Source organism: Pseudophryne corroboree (genome assembly GCF_028390025.1).
Source record: "Pseudophryne corroboree isolate aPseCor3 chromosome 11 unlocalized genomic scaffold, aPseCor3.hap2 SUPER_11_unloc_2, whole genome shotgun sequence".
Taxonomy (NCBI): Eukaryota; Metazoa; Chordata; class Amphibia; order Anura; family Myobatrachidae; genus Pseudophryne; species Pseudophryne corroboree.
The window spans coordinates 578,485-583,979 of NW_026967478.1; the positions used below are offsets into that span (position 1 = coordinate 578,485).

Consider the following 5,495-nt stretch of genomic DNA (forward strand, 5'->3'; position numbering starts at 1 on the left):
GAAGCAAGTTTAATTTAGTAATAGGTGATAAACCATCCTTACAAAGGTGTTAATCAGAGACTTGGCTTTGTGGACACTTTTCAGAGAACAAATTTGTTAGCATAAAAATAAAGCCAGAAAATGAAGAGCTGTTTAATCACGCAATTTGATTTTTTTGCCAGCATATTTCTTTTTCTCTGCAACCCACTGCTAAATTGTGCTTCCTAGATGTTTTTATAAAATCACTGAATCAAATCTAACTCTGATTACATCAGAGAAGGCCAGGTACCCTACACCATAACAGGGGGTATGAAATTTGACTTGTCTACTTAAAGATCACCAAAATCTGATAACAAGGTCAATTACGTCCCTGGGTGGGATTGAACCACCAACCTTTTGGTTAATAGCCGTACACACTAACTGATTGCGCCACAGAGACACTTTGCAAAAGTACATACTGACAAATGCTAATAAGCATTCATCTAAAACGTTTCCTAGAAAAACTTAAAAAAGTCAATAATCTGGAGAGTTTTTGTAAGATGTTTCTTCTATCAACCAACGAAGAAACACATTGGTACTTTCCCATGATGAGTGAGTGCTTCAGGATCTCTTGCACTTACATGTGCAGCAGAGTACAGCAATGGAAGCATGCTGGGCCCATAACCCAGAGGTAGGCAGGTTGAAACTATCCTCTGCTATATGCATTTTTTTGTTTGTTAATTAAAGTAATCCAAAACTGGGATTGATATTTTGGCTCTTTTATTTTTACTTAAAGTACAATAACTTTTACCATTTTAATTTGTTTTAATAGTATATTGACAGTATTGTTTTCTTTCAAAAATCCACTTAATTTTCTTTACCCTATTATTAAAATGGTAATTGACAAAAACAAACTACATTGTCACCAGAAGAGCAATACAAAATGTACAAGTGATATATTAAAATCATATTTCCAGCTTGAATTTCAATGATGCATTGTGGCAACGATTTTGTGAGAAACATCTTCACCCTTAAATAAAGATTTTCTTAATTCCTTACCTGTGTGCTAATTAGATATCACCTTGTTTTCATATAAAACAGACTTCCACATGAGAAAGCAGCAAGGATGCAGTTTCGTTAATGTTTCCTGGTGTCAACTTGTATTATTTTAGTAGACATTGAAATGAGGATGCATCTTGCTGCCTTTCCAATGAAGCAAGTTTAATTTAGTAATAGGTGAAAAACCATCCTTACAAAGGTGTTAATCAGAGACTTGGCTTTGTGGACACTTTTCAGAGAACAAATTTGTTAGCATAAAAATAAAGCCAGAAAATGAAGAGCTGTTTAATCACTCAATTGGATTTTTCTGCCAGCATATTTTTTTTCTCTGCAACCCACTGCTAAATTGTGCTTCCTAGCTGTTTTTATAAAATCACTGAATCAAATCTAACTCTGATTACATCAGAGAAGGCCAGGTACCCTACACCATAACAGGGGGTTTGAAATTTTGACTTGTCTACTTAAAGATCACCAAAATCTGATAACAAGGTCAATTAGGTCCCTGGATGGGATTGAACCACCAACCTTATGGTTAATAGCCGTACATACTAACAGATTGCGCCACAGAGACACTTTGCAAAAGTCCATACTGACAAAGGCTAATAAGCATTCATCTAAAACGTTTCCTAGAAAAACTTTAAAAAGTCAATAATCTGGAGAGTTTTTGTAAGATGTTTCTTCCATCAACCAACGAAGAAACACATTGGTACTTTCCCATGATGAGTGAGTGCTTCAGGATCTCTTGAACTTACATGTGCAGCAGAGTACTGCAATGGAAGCATGCTGGGCCCATAACCCAGAGGTAGGCAGATTGAAACTATCCTCTGCTATATGCATTTTTTTTTGTTAATTAAAGTAATCCAAAACTGGGATTGATATTTTGTCTCTTTTATTTTTACTTAAAGTACAATAACTTTTACCATTTTAATTTGTTTTAATAGTATATTGACAGTATTGTTTTCTTTCAAAAATCCACTTCATTTTCTTTACCCTATTATTAAAATGGTAATTGACAAAAACAAACTACATTGTCACCAGAAGAGCAATACAAAATGTACAAGTGATATATTAAAATCATCTTTCCAGCTTGAATTTCAATTATGCATTGGGTCAACAATTTTGTGAGAAACATCTTCACCCTTAAATAAAGATTTTCTTAATTCCTTACCTGTGTGCTAATTAGATATCACCTTGTTTTCACATTAAACAGACTTCCACATGAGAAAGCAGCAAGGATGCAGTGGCGTTAATGTTTCCTGGTGTCAACCTGTATTATTTCAGTAGACATTGAAATGAGGATACATCTTGCTGCCTTTCCAATGAAGCAAGTTTAATTTAGTAATAGGTGAAAAACCATCCCTACAAAGGTGTTAATCAGAGACTTGGCTTTGTGGACACTTTTCAGAGAACAAATTTGTTAGCATAAAAATAAAGCCAGAAAATGAAGAGCTGTTTAATCACGCAATTTGATTTTTTTGCCAGCATATTTCTTTTTCTCTACAACCCACTGCTAAATTGTGCTTCCTAGATGTTTTTATAAAATCACTGAATCAAATCTAACTCTGATTACATCAGAGAAGGCCAGGTACCCTACACCATAACAGGGGGTATGAAATTTGACTTGTCTACTTAAAGATCACCAAAATCTGATAACAAGGTCAATTACGTCCCTGGGTGGGATTGAACCACCAACCTTTTGGTTAATAGCCGTACACACTAACTGATTGCGCCACAGAGACACTTTGCAAAACTACATACTGACAAATGCTAATAAGCATTCATCTAAAACGTTTCCTAGAAAAACTTTAAAAAGTCAATAATCTGGAGAGTTTTTGTAAGATGTTTCTTCTATCAACCAACGAAGAAACACATTGGTACTTTCCCATGATGAGTGAGTGCTTCAGGATCTCTTGCACTTACATGTGCAGCAGAGTACAGCAATGGAAGCATGCTGGGCCCATAACCCAGAGGTAGGCAGATTGAAACTATCCTCTGCTATATGCATTTTTTTGTTTGTTAATTAAAGTAATCCAAAACTGGGATTGATATTTTGGCTCTTTTATTTTTACTTAAAGTACAATAACTTTTACCATTTTAATTTGTTTTAATAGTATATTGACAGTATTGTTTTCTTTCAAAAATCCACTTAATTTTCTTTACCCTATTATTAAAATGGTAATTGACAAAAACAAACTACATTGTCACCAGAAGAGCAATACAAAATGTACAAGTGATATATTAAAATCATCTTTCCAGCTTGAATTTCAATGATGCATTGGGGCAACGATTTTGTGAGAAACATCTTCACCCTTAAATAAAGATTTTCTTAATTCCTTACCTGTGTGCTAATTAGATATCACCTTGTTTTCACATTAAACAGACTTCCACATGAGAAAGCAGCAAGGATGCAGTGGCGTTAATGTTTCCTGGTGTCAACCTGTATTATTTCAGTAGACATTGAAATGAGGATGCATCTTGCTGCCTTTCCAATGAAGCAAGTTTAATTTAGTAATAGGTGAAAAACCATCCTTACAAAGGTGTTAATCAGAGACTTGGCTTTGTGGACACTTTTCAGAGAACAAATTTGTTAGCATAAAAATAAAGCCAGAAAATAAAGAGCTGTTTAATCACTCAATTGGATTTTTCTGCCAGCATATTTTTTTTCTCTGCAACCCACTGCTAAATTGTGCTTCCTAGCTGTTTTTATAAAATCACTGAATCAAATCTAACTCTGATTACATCAGAGAAGGCCAGGTACCCTACACCATAACAGGGGGTTTGAAATTTTGACTTGTCTACTTAAAGATCACCAAAACCTGATAACAAGGTCAATTAGGTCCCTGGGTGGGATTGAACCACCAACCTTTTGGTTAATAGCCGTACACACTAACTGATTGCGCCACAGAGACACTTTGCAAAAAGTCCATACTGACAAAGGCTAATAAGCATTCATCTAAAACGTTTCCTAGAAAAACTTTAAAAAGTCAATAATCTGGAGAGTTTTTGTAAGATGTTTCTTCCATCAACCAACGAAGAAACACATTGGTACTTTCCCATGATGAGTGAGTGCTTCAGGATCTCTTGAACTTACATGTGCAGCAGAGTACTGCAATGGAAGCATGCTGGGCTCATAACCGAGAGGAAGGCAGATTGAAACTATCCTCTGCTATATGCATTTTTTTTTTTGTTAATTAAAGTAATCCAAAACTGGGATTGATATTTTGTCTCTTTTATTTTTACTTAAAGTACAATAACTTTTACCATTTTAATTTGTTTTAATAGTATATTGACAGTATTGTTTTCTTTCAAAAATCCACTTCATTTTCTTTACCCTATTATTAAAATGGTAATTGACAAAAACAAACTACATTGTCACCAGAAGAGCAATACAAAATGTACAAGTGATATATTAAAATCATCTTTCCAGCTTGAATTTCAATGTTGCATTGGGTCAACAATTTTGTGAGAAACATCTTCACCCTTAAATAAAGATTTTCTTAATTCCTTACCTGTGTGCTAATTAGATATCACCTTGTTTTCACATTAAACAGACTTCCACATGAGAAAGCAGCAAGGATGCAGTGGCGTTAATGTTTCCTGGTGTCAACTTGTATTATTTCAGTAGACATTGAAATGAGGATGCATCTTGCTGCCTTTCCAATGAAGCAAGTTTAATTTAGTAATAGGTGATAAACCATCCTTACAAAGGTGTTAATCAGAGACTTGGCTTTGTGGACACTTTTCAGAGAACAAATTTGTTAGCATAAAAATAAAGCCAGAAAATGAAGAGCTGTTTAATCACTCGATTGGATTTTTCTGCCAGCATATTTTTTTTCTCTGCAACCCACTGCTAAATTGTGCTTCCTAGCTGTTTTTTATAAAATCACTGAATCAAATCTAACTCTGATTACATCAGAGAAGGCCATGTACCCTACACCATAAGAGGAGGTTTGAAATTTTGACTTGTCTCCTTAAATATCACCAAAATCTGATCACAAGGTTAATTACGTCCCTGGGTGGGATTGAACCACCAACATTTTGGTTAATAGCCAAACACACTAACCGATTGCGCCACAGAGACACTTTGCAAAAGTCCATACTGACAAAGGCTAATAAGCATTCATCTAAAACGTTTCCTAGAAAAACTTTAAAAAGTCAATAATCTGGAGAGTTTTTGTAAGATGTTTCTTCCATCAACCAACGAAGAAACACATTGGTACTTTCCCATGATGAGTGAGTGCTTCAGGATCTCTTGCACTTACATGTGCAGCAGAGTACTGCAATGGAAGCATGCTGGGCCCATAACCCAGAGGTAGGCAGATTGAAACTATCCTCTGCTATATGCATTTTTTTTGTTAATTAAAGTAATCCAAAACTGGGATTGATATTTTGTCTCTTTTATTTTTACTTAAAGTACAATAACTTTTACCATTTTAATTTGTTTTAATAGTATATTGACAGTATTGTTTTCTTTCAAA

The 5,495-nt window shown here is 34.6% G+C and overlaps 1 non-coding gene across 1 annotated transcript; it reads right to left on the reverse strand.

The window, feature by feature from the left end:
• Window positions 1–5,024: 5,024 nt before the first annotated feature.
• TRNAN-AUU (transfer RNA asparagine (anticodon AUU)) lies at window positions 5,025–5,098 on the reverse strand. The gene has a single exon. It is a non-coding gene; the product is annotated as a tRNA-Asn (tRNA).
• Window positions 5,099–5,495: the final 397 nt, after the last annotated feature.